Here is an 18,993-nt window from a genome sequence, read left to right on the forward strand (position 1 = left end):
TGATGAACAACAGTGGGCTTATTTTGAGCTTAGCATTATCAAAGAACCCAGAAGTCTCTTTCTTGAGTTAATGGTTTGTAAATAGGCTCAAAGGTGAATCAGAGGGTTTGTATTGCATTGCCATTCATTAAGTAGAATGAAGTAAAAGAATGGGCTGAAGGTTTGACTTGCTTCAGCAAGAAAGAAATCCTAAGCTTGCATCTCTGTTCTTCAATTTAAAACTATTGAATACATCTAATGACATGGAGCATTATTCCTGCCCATTTTAGTTCTCTCTAAAACTTTTGTAGACTGACTTTCCACAACAAAATATGAAGACTTCTTTGTTTCTCTTTCAGGTCCTGATTCTGTTGCATTTTGGACACCTCCTGGAAGATGCCTAACGCCTTCACTTGCCTTCAAACTAGTTGAGCTGCAGCTTGGACAACGGGGGTGTCATTTAGCTGGAGCTGCGGGTGCAGAGCAGGACCCAGTGTTCTAGCACGTGCAGCTTTCCTCAGTGGGGAAAAATAAATCAGGCTCCTTCATGGATTCACAGTCAGCTCTCCAGTGATTGATGCCAGTAAGTGTTACCTTCAGTAGGAAAAATTGACTGACTTTATTTTCATTTAAGTCCCTGATTACAATTAAGCATGTGCTTAAAATGCCATCTCAAATATGGATGCTTTCCTTAGTTTCTGATCAGAAGTGGGTCTTTTGTCTTGTGTTAGAAGCATTTGCTAGTTGTATGAGTTTGAACTTGTCGAGTAGGTTAGAAGAGAAAGGAAAATAACTGAGCCAGAATTATGTTGTTGGAGGTAAAATCTGAAATAAGGAGAATCTCCTTTTACTGATACTAGCTGAAGGGTAAGGTATATTTTATAGATGCAAAGGGATTTGAGTGGAAAACGTTCTTGTTCATTTGTCTTACAGTGAAAGGATGCAGTCAAGTTTTGAAGCAATTTATTTTAAAATCAGAACCTTACAATCTGGTTGCAAGAAATAAAAAAAATAGTAGAAATATGTCTGTGGACTGAACTTTAAGCTCTGAAGTTTTTGTCAGTTATTTCCCTTGGCGTGGTTTTCTGTTTACTTGAGATGCTACAAGGRTATAGAATGTTTTGGGTTGCTGACTCAACGATGGTACAGATGTTCAATAGCATACTCTGTAACATTTTAAGTATTGATACTATTAGTAATATTTTGTGAAGTCTGATGATGATTTTGAATTCTTACAGTCTTGCTCTCTTGAATGATTTTTCAGTAAATTTTTCTGTCTCATCAATGGGTTTAACATTATAAAATGGGGTGGCAGAGTAAAACATTTACACTATCTTCTACTTTTGCTCAGCATTGGAGGCATGCATTCTTGTTTTTAGAATATTACACAGCTTTCACCTGATTCTCCTCTTTCTATCCAGTTACATACTAAATTATCTGACTACATAATTTCTTAATTTTTTTTTTTAATAGAAAAATGTTTTAGTGTTAAAGCACTAAACTAAGGAGCAGCTGATCTAGTGTTAGTGCCCTGCCATGCCACAGCCTTCCTGACTGGTCTTTGGCAAGTCACTTTATCTCTCTGAACTTCCTTTCCCCATCTGTAAAAGGGCAGAGGGGTTCATCCTTTCTCCCATTCTTCTTCTGGAAAAAACTTATTCTGAAAAGTGTTTAAACACATACTTAAATGCCACTGTATCAGTAGAACTTAAGTACATGCTTACAGCTTTGCTTGAATAAGCATACATATATGCCATTACATGCTTTCCTGAACCAGGACTGTGAACTGAAGGCTGTTCAAGGCAAGAAACATCCTTTACTGTGTGCCTGTGTTTGTACATTATGTAGGGGCTCCTGCTGGAGAGAAAACTCAGAAGGTTTAAATGATACATATGACTCTAGAAGAGTGTTTTGTACAAGGTCAGCTGCACAATCAGCATACAGCTAGAACACTTTGTTTTGGCCTGGGTCCTCTTCATGTCTGTACAACTGCTTTCGCACATTGGCACCAATATTCATCCTGTTCCCTTGCACGACGTACCTGTATCAGTTCAGCTACCAGGGCACATCTGGACGAGGGATCTAGATTGGTACTTTTCACACTAGAGCATTAATTTATTGTCCATTTCTTTGATTTTTTTTTTCATGATTACCCCAGGGCTGCATTTCAAACTGATCTGTAATTACTGGTATTAAAAGCTGAAAAACTTTATCTCACTGTCCTGCAACAGAGGAGTCAACAGCTATCTGTCAGGTTGTCTGAGAAACAGGACCACTGAGTTTTTGCTGTTTCAGTCTTGCTAAGCTAATAGTACGCAGTACAGCTTGGTTAACCATCAGGTTTGGTCTCTCTGCCAGTCTGTACTGAGCAAGGATGCTGTGAAAAGTGCAATCAGTTAACTAAAATTCTTACAATGGTAGAAAAAGCTGTGCTGAAAAGAGATTTTTACTTTATTCACCACTGAACTGCAAAATAAGTATATTTTGATTCTGTAATCAGTTATGAGTATGATTACTTCTTATTGCAAAACATGGTATAAATAACAGCCATGGATGCAGTCCTGGAAAGCATTATTGGCAATCRATAGGAAAGGAGGATATTCAGTCTTTTGCAGTATTGTGGTCCTTGTGATGGGGAGGCTAAACTGTAATTTTACTAAATTAATCCTATGCTTGGAGATGAGTTTTAAACTTTGTTGGTTTTTTTTTTGGTGGCTGGGGGGAAGATTATCTGTTTGTTCAGCTTAACATTCAGTGGCACTTACACTAGGGCTGAATGGCTCACATCATTTAATTTTTAAGACTGGAACTAATTTTACATTTTCAATCCCCCTTCTATCTCCCCAGTAAACAGAAAGAAGCTGGAGATTATTTTAGCTGTCTCATCAGCTATGGGTAGTTGTATTATGTTTAGTTTTAATCAAATTGTGTGTAAAAAAAAATGCTTGCTCCCAGGTTGAAGTCCTGAATGTTCAGAAGCTAACATTCATACAATTTTATAAGAAATACATTGATAAACTTTGAATCAATTGATTAACATGTATTTTTCCTAAATACATGATTGGTAGGAGCTATAGGAAGACAGTGAGGATTAGAATTATCCACATAGCAACAGAATTAAAAAGTAAAATTTGCTAATGTATTAGTTATAGAGGGAAGTGACTGTAACAAACCATCTATGCCTTCTGAAAAAATCTTATTAGTATTTGCATTTTAAAAAATCTGAGTTATAGCTGGTGCTGCTGAGTGTTTGCTTTAGGGGCTGTGTATGTTGAATTTGATTTGGACCAGCTCTGTATGTGCGGCCAGGCATCCTTCTGGATGACAATGCACAAACCTAGTTTATGTCTCCTACTGAGAAAACAAACAAACAAACCCTAAACTGCTTAGAAAGGTACTCAGGTACTCAGTAAAAGTACTCAGGTACTTTCCTTCTTTTTAGTTGCATCATTTGTCGCCTGGGTTGGCTTGTGTTTCTTTTCCAGTGTAAATTGTGTAAGATTGATTGTTCCATATTACTAAAAATTAAAGCATGACGTAAGTTTAATAGCATTTCCGTTTGTAGATCAAGCTGTTCTCTCCTTATGTCCCATGAGACTAAGATGTCGCATCAACTGTGAAGCCTGTTTCCATCAGACATTTAAAACAAGGCAGAGTGATTACTGTGTGCATATCCATAAATTATTAAAAAAAAAAAAGTTCCTTTCAGAGCTTGAATTGATTTCTTCATGTTTTTTTTCCTGGTCTCATGTAGCTTTTTAGCCATGTAGAAAGTGTTTTATTCTAGGTAAAAGTTTATGTTTGTCCCTTTAGATAACTTGATTCACATTTGAGTTCAGGTGGAAGCACACCTGACACTTATTTCCAAGACTGTTTGGTAGACAGGAAAACTATATTCAGAGGCTGAATTTTGTGTCCATGCTGAGAGGCAGCAACATGCTAATGTATCACAGAATCCTTTCCTACATGTCCTAAATACAATTTCATTGGGATTTCCACGGTGCATCAGGCTTCAGCAAGGTAAATTTTGCTAAAGATTTATACATATCCAGTAATAAATGCTAATGAGGGTGCTAATGTATTTATTGTAACTATGAATAAGGAAGATTTTAGCATGTCTGTAGAGGTGCTCTTCTCAAAAGCCCATATTGCTTCCCCCCCCCCTTTCTATCATATTAAATCATCTCTAGCATAAAAATTTCAGATCTAGGTGAATTTTATTCCATGGAAATAATGAACCATCATAAGCCCATGTTTACTTCTAGCAAATGATATTATTGTCTTTAGTGGAAGAAGAAACTTTACGGTCCGTATTCTCTTCTGTTGTGGGAAAAGGGAGAGGGGAAGGCTTGTTCAGCTGCTAGGAGTGGTGGTGGCRCAATGCAGAAGTGAAAGCTGGGAAAGGGTTGTACCAGTTTGCAATGGCTTCCATGCCAGCTGGAGACTACCAGAGCACCTTGTGCTCCTGTCGGTTCCCATCACTGTTTCTAGAGCTTTTGGGGAAGGTGATGCTGAAGGTCTGTTCCTGCTGAGAGCTCCCTATGCCTGGGGGATTACCAGAAAGGGAATGTGGAGCTCATTTGTGATCTTTCTGCACCACCTTGAACAGTGCTTAGGAAGTAGAGCATTTTGCCTTATGTGCTGTCATTGTATTAAGCTGCTCCTTGCCCTCAGATACTGCAGCAATATATATATCAAAGTAAATTGCATGTCATTCTAACRTCTGCCCATGAATACCCTGAAAAAGAGTCATTGTACTGTTGACTTTCAATGTTATGTATGTCAGAAGTCTCCTGAGTGGCTCTCTTTGCCTTTGCTGTTAATGATTTTACGGTAATAACCTCAATTATATATGACAGACACACAGAAAGACTGAATCTCTTTCCCAAATAATGTACAGGCTAAATCTCAGAAAAGAAAGAGATGAAGATGTGTGGGAAAAACATATAGTGTATATATACCAAACAGACAAGTTGATGATAGACATGTACTGATGTTAGTTCCCACTCTTCATTTTTATTGGTTGAATAAATATGAATCACTTCCAACTTCTCAGTCTTCAGACCTCAAGAAACTAAATGACAACTAATTTCAATCAGTTTTTTCAGTGACTGCTTTCAGAGTGGAAATATATTCTTCCATTCCAGCTTTGTGGCTGGAAATCCTTCTTTGCCTGACTTCCTGGTGAGACCTTAGGCTATTTGCAGCTTGCTCAGGATACAGTTGCTATTATTTCAAAGTGGTGCAGCAGCAGAAGTGTTAGCTCGGTATTCATATTTTACTTTAAGACATCTCTTTCAAATTGTGTAATTTTACCTCCTGAAGGCTCTGGTGTTGGCTAGTTGCCAGGAAGACGGGTCTGTGTGATAGCATCTCCTTGCTCTGGCCTTGGTCCTGCGGGGAGGTCTAGGTCATTGCTCTCCCGTGCAAATATGAGCAGCCTGTGTGTTGAACCAAGAAAAGTAGGTGAAATGCAGCAAAGAGTAGAAGTTATTTTAAACTCCTTGCATACCTTTAATCTCAGGGATCCAGGCTAAAATAAAAGTGCTTAGGTAGGTGCAGACAAATGGTATTTTTACAGAGTCACTGTGTAATCCTTCAATCATTAATGATGGATCAGACTTTCCTGAACCCTTCAGCCTGCTTACCACTGAGCACTGTATTCACTGACCGTCAGATAAGCCCTTAGCTAATTTTACTATTCATACTTCTCTTTGGAAGAGACCAAGTAGTGCACAAYGGGACAGACAAATTCTGATGACTCTGTGCCGGACCTCAGCTGTCCCACACCCAAGCGTGGAGCTGATCCCCAGGATAGCTCTGGAGGTCACAAAGGGACTGCCCTGTCAAAAAAAACTTCATCCAAATGTACGCCAAAAAATACARATCTTTGCATACTACCTGGTTATTGCATGTGGTTTAAAATGTTGGTATTCAACATTTTTGAAGGGATAAAAAAAGGACAGTTGTTTTCCATCTCTATTTTCTAAGCTTCTCTGAGTCTTTAGGAAGAATTGGGAACAGGATGATATTATGAAGCCAAAGAGTCACATGAGTTCCTAGATATGGATATATTTTTTGTTTGTTGTGGTTCAATAGACTGTCTCCTATAGTTCAGGGCTTGTCCTTGTATAGTCTCCTCCCTTATCTCCACTGGGTCTGAACTGTGCTCCAGAAAATAATTTTTCACGTGAGAAAAATGTGTTTCTAATCCTTTAGTTGCAGAAACAACTTTCAAAGTATAAACTAGTAAAGTAAAGTCTATATGAGTTTCCAAGCATTCTGGTTATGTCTAAATTGAAGACATAACCAACCTAGCTTTGAACCATCTAGCTTGCATATAGCAAAGACAGTGTGCTGAATTAATTAGCTGTGTAGCTAATTAGCTGTGATGAAAAGCCAATGCAGGGCTTGCTTTAGGCAGCTATGTTGCTTCTGGTCTATCTTGTTCTGGGGAACCCCAGGGACCTCTCTGCAGCACTGCGCTGTACTGCACTGGTGTATCTCCAGCCATGAAATTTTGTACAGCTGTAAGCTGCAATTATTAATCTTAATGTGGGGCTATCTTAGGCTACATCCTGACTCTTACAGCCTGTGACCTGGGAATGCACGACACACTGCTTCCCTGTTGCATCCCTTTGCTCTGATTTCCACAGAAAAGACCAACCAAGCTCCAACAGGATCCTGGTTCGTCRGTTGAAATACTGGAGCATGCTGTGTTTTCTCTTGGTAATTAGGCAAAGCCTTAGGCATAAGGATGGGATTTATCTCATTTAACTGGAAGTGCTGGAAAGCTAGCCTTCAGTTCTGAACTAGTTGTGTAGGTTGTCTCAAAAGTCAAAGGAGAGAGACAGGTACTTAATGTGCTCCTCCAAGTGCAGGGCAATGTGAATAATGATCCGGTCCAGAATTTATATTTTAATGTTCCTTCCAGAATTTATATTCAGAGCTCTGCTTTGTAAATCAGTGTATAAAAATATTAGCATGTATTAGTGTTCTGGTCAAAACCACATAATTGCTTTTTTCCTAATTATTAGCAAAGTAATTTCACATGGATAGTGACATTTCAGTATTTATGGGTGCTTTCTGATTTTTTGATATTTATAAATTCTGAATAGATGTATGGAATATGTCAGGTATCTGCTTAAGGAGTAAAAAGGAAAACACTAAGAGCTAAACCGTTATGACTTCATCTATGCTTTTAGGTAATTTCTTTTTCCAAATGCTCTGAGGTTAAGTTAAATGAGTCAGTCAGCTCTTACTTCATCAGCTCTTGATACCTGGTTGGCCAGCTACCATTCAGCTCTGGAAAACCTACCACAACCACTGCCTCTGCAAGTGCCCCAGCATGCTTCAGACTGGTGCACAGAGCTCTGGTTTTAAGTGGAGCAGAACACAAGCCAGTTACAGAACAGTTAAAATAGTTTGCCCCCCAAAAATGTGAAAGACAATGGAAAAAACTTTCAATTGGTCAGTGTGTTTCCTAGCTATGTTTATCAAAGCATAAACACACACAATTAATAAATAATTCTGGATCCAAAATAGACCAAGAGATAATCAACTGCACACCCAATAACTACGAAACTCTTAGATAAAATCACCATCTGGGTCAAGTTTGGTGGCAGTTTAACTGTTTTTTTATTCTATTATTTTTAATACAGTGACTGAACCTGTCTCACAGTCCTTGTTTCTGCAAACACTTAAGCAGTTAACTCCATATATAAGCAAAAATAAAATAAATGAAAAATCTTTTATATAATAGCTTGGAGGATTTTTCTGTACAGTTCAATATCACCCATGCACTGTAACTTAGTTTATTCTCAAGCTCCACAGATCCATTAACAAGCAGATCTTGATGCACCATTCTGGAGTATAGGGTTTGTGTATGGCAGTGCAACATTTTGATTAAATCATTGTTATTTATTTTAGGTAGATTTTGTAATAAGGACACTACCAACAATATGTAGGTAGCATCAAGTTACTTACATTCAAACACATTGACTAGAGAAAAAACCCAGCCTSCTAGTTGCATTCTATTACAGATAAGTAAATCTGCTAAAAGAAAAAAAAATTGTTGATAAGAATACAGTGAAGATAGATAGACAAAAAATTTCAATTTAAATTTTACATAAAAATAGTAAATCATTGGCTTGTAGTTTAGAAGAGCATCCTGCTATCAATTCAGAATCCAATCCATATGGAAGATGAGTCCTTGAGGATGTAGAACTGAATAAAGTCAGCTCCTCATGTAGTGATTTCTTTTCACATTTTTATAAATCCTACACCTGAAAATTGCTGAATACTTCTCTCCCAAGAAAGAAAGAGTCTTAAAACACAAGCATTCACTGAGCATGATGATTYGCTTTTGGTATCGACTGGTGATTTTTAGAATTTGTATACACTCCTCTCAGAATGGGATATAAATCTCTGTTATTAGCAGAGATGACTTCCATATATTTAAATGTCTGGAGTTTCTTACAGATAGACTTTTTATGACTATTTTGGTCAGCAGCAGCAGCATTTAGTGAGATGGCTGAGTGATATGGGTAATTCAGTGCTTATTCACCAAAAGGAGAAAAATAAAAGTCCTCAGCATAATGGGTAATGAATGTGTCTGACTTCAGTGACTATAAGGGGTAGGTGGTGAATCATCTTTCTGCAAGACTGAACATAGCTTTCTTCTCAATGCTTTTTGACATTTTTCATACTGAAGAAAATATAAATCTATCTTTTCCTTCATGCAGCTTGGCTTTAACAGCACCAAGCAAGTTATGCTGAATGAATCAGACTATAACTTCAGGTCTGTTGTTAAAGAGATTATTATTCCTTCAGATTATGATGAAAATTATTAATTATTATGATTTAAGTGGCTAGTTTTGCGTATGTTCATTTATATAGTTAGCTTTGCATTGTTTCAAGAAAGTAAGTGATTGCAAAATAAATACAAAATATTAGTTCCTCAAATATTGCTTTGAATACTACAGAGTTTCACCTTCTTCTTCCAGAGCTATCAGTGGAGTCACCTAAAACATTTCTTCTGGGAACTTTTGAATTCTTTCAAGGTAAACAATACTCATTTGTAACTTCTATTGCTGACTGCTGCTGTTGATTTCCATGTCCGGAAGAAACCATTATGATCAGATGAGCTAACTCTCAGTAAATTACAAGCTGTTCATTTACCATTTTATATGAAAACCATAACTCTCTGAGTTATGACGAATCTTTCAGAACATGTCTTACCATCTTTGCTTAAACATTTAATTTACTTTCTTCTTAAATAAGTTATTTTACTGGGGATAGTATTTTATGAAGGGTCTCTTTAGTGTTGCATATGGCACATTATCTCTCCCATTCTATTTTATATTTAAAGATTTGGTTACCCAATATTCTTCTTTCTTTCTCTGCTAATTTTGGGTTTTGCACTCATTGCAGTTTTGAAAGTTATACTTTCTTTTCTCTGCATAATTTTCAAGGTCATCACTGCAGAAATGTCCTTTTTAAAAGTGCTGAACTCTGCCTTCCCATAGAACTGTTCCCTCCCAGTTCATTTGGGAATCTAGGTCCATGTTCTCTCTCTCTGACTTATCCTCTCCCTATCCTGAAGAGATCCCTCTTTCACTTTCTTTCTTCTGTACRTCTAGCATTCTCCAAAGCAGTTCATGGTTGTATACAGCTATGGTCGATTCTGCTGCTATTGAGTAACATGTGAATGGCAGATTGAACACTACGCTATTTGGCTCTGAACATGACTGTGATGTTGACTGTATCACACATCAAGTGATGGCATTTATAAAGTATTTTCTTGCATAATAAGGTAAAACTTGTATTAATGTAATTAATATAATGTAATTGTGTAATTGTATCATCCCCACTATTTGGGCCATATAGTTCATATATATATATAAAACTGGCTTTATTACTTGTTAATCTTATCTATCTGGGATATTCTTTTTAGTTTAATGAATTGTGACTCCTGAGGAGGTCCCAGAAGACAGCATAGGATATTAAAAGCAAAGGAAAGCAAATGTTGTTTTTCCACCCTTCCACGCACTCCTATAATTCAGTGTCAAACACTTTCTGTCAACCTGCCAAACATAAACATATATAAATACATTTATTTATCTGCTTCTCTTGGTTACCTCAAAAGACATGTCAGTCCCAAGCTGTTGAGCTGGAATCTGATCTTCTAATACTGTGATGTGGAGGTCGTCTGTGTTAAGAAGAGAACAAGTATTGTCTTGATGCACTGTCCCATAAAGGGGATTGATTAGGAACTCAGTGGAATCGTCCATACCGCAGGTTCTACTTATGGACTCTAGTCTTTACTGTAAGTTTAAGCACCTTCAAAGCCAATCCTAGATGTAACTTATAGGTGAGAGACTGCCTGACTTTGAAAGTGCTCCTGGGAGATACAGCACTCCATACTTCTCACTGAAAAGCAGCCTAAYAGCTGTGGTTTGGGGGCTTTAGAGAAAAGGCTGTCAACGTAGTGAGAAATTACTTATAGACAGAGAATTTTTTTAAAAGCAAATTAATATTTATTGATCACTCAGTTCACAGGAGGAAAAAGACTTTTGCTTAGAGACTTCACAAAGTCCTTTCAACAAGGGACCAAGTGACGTAGCTGTGTTCCTCTCCAGAATCTAAACTGACTCCTCCTTTCTCCTCTTTTATCAAAAACAATTTGTTTCCATGTGGTTTCTTTTTCCAGGGTAGAAGTGCAAGGGCTTTACTTATTTGTTGCTGAGATTTAATCTGCTTTCCTTTTGTCTTCCACTTCTTTAAAATGTTCCTTTCTTGAGTGGTTGACTCCATATAATTCCTGAAATGCCATCCCACTCCAAAGTTCCTTATTTCCCCATCTGTCAACTTATGAAAGGATTTAAACCATTAACCCTATGTAAATGGCATGCAGGAAATTGTAGAAACTGTTATTAAATATTAAAAATGATCACAAAGTAATAGAAACTATATTCTTATTCTCAAGAGCTTCTGGTCTATTACCATCAGTGCATGTTAAAACTTACTGCACAAAAATACTTTGGAAGAGAACTGGAAAAGACAACCTGTTTGTCTGAACAAGATTCATATCTAAAGACCCTTTTCTGTCTGGTCTGACAGCCCCCATTTGTCTTTGACACTAATGTCTTACACTTATGAGGTTCTGTGACAGAAGGGACAGTTATTCACAGAAAACTCAGAGATGACTTTTTTTTCTTGACTGATTATCTCCCAACAAATACTCTAACATTGAAATTATGAGCTAGATATTTAATATGTGGAGCAAGCCATTTCTATTCTATGTCTACAGAATTAGAAAAGCCAACCAAAACCTAACACACTAGTAAAAATAACACCTTATCTCAAACACTGAAATATGAAATTAAACATCCTCAGTTCAAGTCATTTTTATTGTCACCTTCAACACTTTTAGGAATGAATTAAAAATAAAAAGGCACCTTACAATTTTCACAGTGACCTGGCAATTTGATATTTAACTGTAAATGTATTATAAATATTTTAATGAAACAGTATGGAAGTGTACATACACAGATTTATATTTGTGTGCTCTTGCCACCATGTGTTTATATTCCTTTGAAAATTGTGATTTTAAAATGTAGCAGTCAAACTTAATGGTTTTGGTAAATGAAAAATACAAAGGACATCATCAGCTTAAAATTGTGTCTGTTGTGTGGAAAGACATTATTTATTTGAGTAGTATAACAGGACTTGAAGACAGATATTATTCTGGCCCTTAAGTTTCTTGCTTTTTTAGTTTATGTCTACTGAGGAAACCTTAAATTCCTTTAGTTTATTTTTTGTTGGAGTATTTATTTAAGATAGGAGTTCTGTTTTCTGGTTTAATAGGTTATTGTCATTATGATAATGAACTAAGTYAATGAGCTCTTGGACATTTACTAAAAATATGAATTAATACCTTATAAAACTTAATAAAGGACATTAGCATTAAAAACCTTGATTCTGAAGGAGAGATTATTTTCTTTATTATCAAAATTTCCAAACCCAGTCTGATTTTTGAGGACAGATCTGAGTTTCTAGAGAATAATGGAACTTTGTTTATCTGAGTGTGTTTTTTCTTTAATGAAAGAAAAATCTTAATATACGGAAGGGTAATATAAATTACCATTGGCCCTGACACCAGGCTTCAGTATTTTGTTAATTGGGAATTGATCCAGATAGGATTAGAGAATACACTCCTTCCTTTCTGAATTCCTTGACTTGGAGAAGATCTGGATTCGGAGTCATACATGGATGAAAACTTCTCAAAGCTTCTCAAAAATAAATATAAATACACTTCTGAAACAAGTGTATAACACCTTTGAACAAACAGAATTTTAGATCCAAAAGACTGGATGTATACCAAGACTTGAATATATATATTATATTAGGAAGAGCTTGACTGATTGCCTCCCTGTCTTCTCAAAGTCATTCTAGCTGTGATTGTACGACATTGCAATGTGTTGTAGTGGTGCTGAGTCAGCTGCCCTCCATGAAGATTACAGGTCTTCTATCACCTGCCAAAAGTAAAGCCAGCAGTGCTCAAGGCCATAGGAGTCTCACTTTTGTCTCATCGCCATAGAAAACATATCTGGGAAAGACCCATTTGGTACATAGTCCTTGACCATACAGCTATCCATTTTAGCTACCTGCAGGAAAATGTAGGCCAAAGCATTCTTTGTAGCAACAATAGCTACAATGAGATATTTGGACATATTACTGTGGTTTCATAATTTTTGTATAATCTATTCTGCCAATATAAAATAACCAAATGATATTTTGGGGGGCAGGAATTTAGAGAGGGACTCTTTTCTTTTCTTTGTCCTGCTTTTGTTGCCTAGGACATGATTGGTTTCTTTCTGGTTCACTCTTGGCACCCACTTAGATTATTCCTCTTCCCTTCATCTTGATATATGCTTTTTTGTCTCTTGTTGACCTTCAGGAAAACTCTTTTAAGATGATTGAGCTAAAGGCACATGAATCTTTAAAATGTGAGAATGTGTCCAGAATGAACAGGAGGTGCTAGTCAAGGCTGGTGGAAAGGAAGTCTAGCAGCAAAATTCTGTATGTTTCCTAATTTTTCCTCCCACAAATTGTTTCTAAAGTTGTCCAGAAGAAGATCAAATACTTAGTCTGTGAAGGTCACTCAAGAGAAATTGCTTCCAAAAAATTGAAATGAATAGAGTAGTGCTCCTAGTGTAGTTATCCTCAGTTGTGTTTTTGCAACCTTTTAGCTTTGAAATCTTAAATTAAAGATGATTTCTTTACATAATTAACATAATGAATTCATATTGTATGGTTATTTTCAGTCACATTTGAGCATACACCCAGGCAGGTTTGACTGTGTCCTTGAATATTTACCCTGCAAACTGAGGAATAGCAGCCAATCTAAGCAAGTCATTGCTTTTCAGTATTAACTTCACTTCTTGTGCCAGGCTCTGTAAATATTTCCTCATACATCATTGTCACAGTGCCATACATTTGAAATGTCATATTGTGCAGTGTCTGGTGTCATAAGCATAATATTAACAGCAGAGGGTGACAAAAAACAACATGCAGAGAATAAATATGTGTTTTCAATAGCTGCCTTGCCTGATATTGCACTTCTACAGACAGAGTTGTCTGAGGGTCATTTGGACGTATAGAAGATGCATCCTTTGAGTATCTTTGTTGTTCTTTGAGGACCCTTTGTCCTATGCTGAAAACAAATGGTTTGTGCATTTCTGTTGCAGTATTTTTTCTTTCCCTGAACTCTTGTATCCAAAGTGAGCAGGGCATAAAAGGCAGAAAAATGCCATTCTTTTTAGTAATTGTTTTCCAATTATTGTTAGTTCACAAGCCTTTTATGAGAAATTATAGTGCTAAAGCAGAGTAAGAGGCAAACTTTCAGATGACTATGTATTGTACGTATGTACTTTCCTGTCCCCCATTTGCCATCAGATTTATACTGTACTAGCACAGCAACAGAAGATTAAACAGGGATTAACCTTTCTGGTTACCCACAATTTCTCACATTATTTGTAGAAATAATATAATTTACCACTGGGTTATTATTTTCCTAGTGGAGTAATATTACTGGAGGCTAGAGAAGTCAGGGCTGTGTAATGACCTATTTATAATAATAAGTGAAAGGTGATCACATTATTATCCTCGGGAAGCTTCACAGAAGGAGGTCCACGTTATGTTGTGCTTTGTCATTCAGACCATGTATTTATCCTCAAAGCAACAGACTCTTTGCTGCTTATCCCTGGAGCCAAGCTCTGCCGACCTGCCTCTCCTGTCCCTGATCCGTTTTCATGCCTTTTCCCACTGTGCCGGAGGATTTGAGAAGGAGCTACAGAGCTGTTTATGCCAGCATCTCCTCTTACAGCTTGAACGTTTCTAGACTGGTGGATAAGTCCCAGGGGCTGAAGACCAAGTTTGGGCTTGATTCACTTGCTTATGCATGAACATCTGGTTCCATTGGAGATATCCTAGGAGATCTCATCCAGCCTCTGGCAGCTGATCCAGAAGGGAATGGGTCTCACATAGGTCTTGTGGCATATGTACCAGCTCTGCAAGGATTTTTCAGATACTCTAGTGYATCTCAAGTGCATCTCAAGTGGCACTAGGTACCTAAATATGCATCACTGCATCAGGCCCCAAATAGTCAGTTTGCAAGTTGGAAATGCATCTTCCATTTTCTGAATACTCAGTTCTATAGGATAGCAATGAAGAGGCAGTGATGTTCCTGAAGGGAAACTAGTTGCCTTTCAGCCTGCCTAAATGCCCTGTGCCATTGCTCAGGTTTAAGAAAAAAATATGCAGAAAATGTTTGGTATTTCAACCAAACGCCTGCACAGGAGCAGAGATGAGCTCCTGAACTGGGCCCTCCACAGTCTGAGGAAAGAGATAGGAGTCATCTCTCCAGGAGATGGCTCATCTTAGTATAATATTAAAATTAATTATAATGCAAGAATTTAAGGTAAGATGAACTGGTGCCTGGAAATGCCTATCTGTTGTGGTTCCTCTTTTTGGTCCCTTCACAGGTCCCTCACTTTTGAAATTGTGTGCAAATCAGGTAAATTTTCTAAAAACTGTCTATTTCAAGCTATATGATTGTATTAAAAACTGTATTCCATTTATGGCTGCACTAGGATTATTTTTTTAAATCTACCCAAGATTAAAGAGATACCAATAAGAAATAAACCAGCAATCTGTGACATCATTAAATCACAGGACTCTTGAGCTGAGACTATAAGAACAAGTCCAAATGGCAAGAGTCCAAATAATGCTTCATCTGTTCTTAAAAATCTCTAAAGACAAGGATTTCTTAAATTCCCCAGCTGTTCTAGGACTTAACTCTCCTTACAAACAGACAGATTTTCTCTACACTTTGCATAAATCTTCTTTTTTACCAATGATGCCAGTTTATTCTATACAGAGAGTACACAGAAAACAATTAATCACTGTCATGTTTACGACAAYATTTCACATACTCTCATTATGCCTCTTCTCTGTTTGAAACTAAGCCAGTCCCATTCCTTCAGCCTCTTCTCATATACTGTTGGTTTCTTCAGTTTTGTTGGTTTCTTCTGAACTTAATTTACTTACTTCCTAAGCTGCCACCACTGTGTCTGATGCACAATGCATCTGTACATCCCAGATTTGCATATGTCTAGTACCTCAAGCCCAATTTGTAGTTCCCTGGTTCTTTTTTTTTTTTCTGGCTTTTTTTGCTCGTTGATAATAATGATGGTGGTGGATGTTAGGTACCTCTGGTCTTTTGTCAAGAACAAGACCATGTTGGGCAAGGTACTGTATAAATTCAGACCACCARGACAGCTCTGCCTCCAAACAGACCCCGCCACCTTTTCAAACCCCGGCAGTATTATATTCCTGATAAAAGTGAGACTACTCATTATTTACTCATGATTTACTCAGCTCAGCTGAGAATCTTTCTCATTTCTACTACYTGAAGCTTAGCTTCCTTGTTGTTTGAGTGGATTGTATTAAACCTCATTCTGCTTCCCATAGTTAACAATAGTTAGCTGAAAAAAGCAATCCTCTGGACAATATGCGCAGATAGTTCCTCCCAGCAGCAAGGAAAATGTTTCTGTTTTTATTCAGCATGTCCACAAAAGGTAGTGCTTCAGGTTTTCACCATGTGCTACATGAAACAGTTGTAGTTGCTTTGTGCAACATTCATTTTGCCCTTAACACTTAAAAAAACTGATGTAGGAAAAATCATCATTATATCCAGATTGTGGATATAACAGGGTAGTCATATGAATCAGTGAAAGCTTTGCTATGGAAAACAATAGGGCCAGGATTCCATGTGGTATATCCTAAAGTACATTTTTCTATCCACTGATTCTGCTTTCCCCACTTTAACAAGCACTGAAAGGTATGCGGTGTCTCTAGGTGACATGAAGGAGGTTGGCAGAGCTAATTAAGTCCTGGGGAATTAAATTACTTTTTAAAAACCAACTAATGTAGTATTTTGTTTACATATGTATCATTTTTTAAATACAAATATTTCATATTCCTCTCCTCCTTTCATTTAAATGAAAGTGAGAATTTTAATTTAGAAAATGCTTTATTTACCAGTTTTTGCCTGGGACTTCATCTTCTACTGTAGCAACTTCACAGACTAAGAAGTTGTCTTGACCATAAAAATTATCATTCCATGGCTTTTCAGTCTGGGTGGTAGCAGTGCTGATTGCAGCCCAAGCTCTTCTCAGAAGTACGGTCCATGTTTATAGTCACAGGAACTTATGTGCACTTGGCTTCTTGATTTTAATTGCTTCGTGAAAACAAATGGCTATTAAAAGCTACAAGCAGAGCAACATTTTCAGCCTTTCCAAAAAGGAGTGTGGTTCGCAATTGCTGGCTGTCCTGCAGGTGGCATTGTACAGCAAGAAAACAGCTCGGCCGAGAGATGCAAAGTGAAAAGTTAAAATTAGCTTGCTTCACAAACGTATGTCAAAATGCTTTCTTAAGCTTCTGACTAGTACACGCAGCTTCTTTCTCTAGTGCCAATAATAAATCTGAGTACTCAAAAAACAAGTGCTGGAGTCATTATTGAAATCACTGTATATTTGCAGTTTGCCCTCTGGGCTCAGTTGGGAATGGGCATTTATGGTTCTGTTCCCTCCCTTTATTCATTCTTCATCTTTTTTCCCTTTGTTTGTGCTAGGTACAGAAGTCACTGGTTTAAAGAAGAGGCTGTAAAATATCTGCAAGCCGATTTATATCTTCTGTTTCTGTAGGCGTTCCAGAGGGTTTCTTTCTTTGTTGTATTCTTCCAACTTCCAAGCCTTCTTCAATGCTTAAAGAAATAAAGAGAAATATTGCCTTTTTTTTTTTTTTTACCTGTTTTGTTTTCTGCTGTTTTGGGGTGTTTAATTGGTCACTGGATCTTAGAAGCATTATTATGGCAAGAGATATTAGTGAATATGCACTGTGGTAGTGGATAGGCATGGTTTTTGTAGTGCGAAAATTTTAAAATGATGCCTTAATTTCTGCAATACCAGTTGTGCACACAAATAAAAAGGCTACATGTGCAAAACTATTATTTCCATAATGAAACTGATGCAAATAATGCAGGTTTTCTACTGTAGATGCTGCTATTTGCGTGTCTTAGTGGAAAACTATGTGTTACTTAAATTTTACATGTACAAATAAGTAGCAGGTTCAAATGTTTTCTGACCTAGCAACATTTCTCATTTATTGAGTTTATTTCCCTCCAAATTTATTCCTATTATTGCCTTTAAAGTGTCTAAAATAGGTTGCAACGTAAATTGTACTCCTGATTTAAATACAGTTTTAGTTTGTATGACACTCAGGGTGCTGAACCCCAATATTTGAAGCAAACTCCAAAATAAATGTTTGTGTGCGTTCTCTTTCAAGTTTTTCATAACATCTTATGTCTTTCACTTCTTATCTTTGTACAAAGCCTTGTTTGCTTATTTTTCCCTTTGTAAAATGTCACACATTTTATCCAGTGTCAGTCTCTTTTGCCACATTCTTGTTCTGATTTGTGCTTCTTCTTTTTCAAGACGAGATGTTTAAAGAATTGACTAACCCATGTATCTCTCTTTTTCATATTCGTTTTTACAATAGCAGATCAGATTAATCATTAGTAGTCTGAAGAATTTAATCAAATTACTCCTAAGCATGCAGTGTATTTTTATCACCTGTTTCAAAATGTATTTATGTGTTGTCCTCAGACCAGGCTTCCTCTACTTCCTTACCATGATTTGTTAATATGACAAATATAATGGATGATCATTCACTGCGGTGTTGGGGAAGGGCATTCAGCAAGGTTCACTCTATTTCAGATCTCTGATTTTAGAAAAGCGCAGTTCCACCTGAGAATCACAGCTTTGGTGATTTATTATTCTACAGGAATGGCACTGTGCCCCATTTCTGCCGTAGTGATATGTCTAGGATTCTCAGGCAATGCACTGCACCTTGACTGGCAGCTTTAGCACCGGAGAAAAAGGAGTGTAAGGATGATCAACTCAGTTCAGCCCTGAGCTCCAAAGGTCTTTGCCCTGGGGCAAGCCGTTGCATGGGAGGTTGCCCCATTTCAAGGAAATATTTCTCTTCCTTAAGGAGCTACCCAAGCGTCCAGCAGAGACAACAAAGATGTGCAAAGACGAAACAGAGCTGGGAAAACCAGGAGATGCCTTTTATTCAGTGCCCTGGCCAAAGCCAGAAATAATGCGAGGTGGTGCCAGACTGACTCTGCCCAGCTGTAGCTGTACGCTCGGAAACGGCATTGGTGCAAACCAGACTGCTCGTCTGAAGTAATCCTTCAGAGTGCAACAGCCCAAACTGGCAGTTTTGGCATCCTTTTTTTCCATTCAGTTCCCATTTAGGTGCTTTTAAAATTATTATTATTATTATTATTACTCTGCCAGATTTCCTTTGAACATTTTCTCTACTTTTCTCCCTCCCCTTGCTGAATTAAGCTATATTTGGAACTCTTTTAATGGAGTATTTCTACCA

General features: G+C 37.3%; 1 long non-coding RNA gene across 1 annotated transcript; it reads left to right on the plus strand.

The window, feature by feature from the left end:
• The first annotated feature begins 343 nt into the window (after positions 1 to 343).
• LOC112973455 lies at positions 344 to 17,283 on the plus strand. The gene is made up of 3 exons (XR_003255988.1): positions 344 to 562; positions 8,985 to 9,041; positions 17,177 to 17,283. It is a non-coding gene; the product is annotated as an uncharacterized LOC112973455 (long non-coding RNA).
• The last annotated feature ends 1,710 nt before the right edge of the window (positions 17,284 to 18,993 follow it).

Source organism: Apteryx rowi, unplaced genomic scaffold, assembly GCF_003343035.1.
Source record: "Apteryx rowi isolate R43461 unplaced genomic scaffold, aptRow1 scaffold_548, whole genome shotgun sequence".
Classification (NCBI taxonomy): domain Eukaryota; kingdom Metazoa; phylum Chordata; class Aves; order Apterygiformes; family Apterygidae; genus Apteryx; species Apteryx rowi.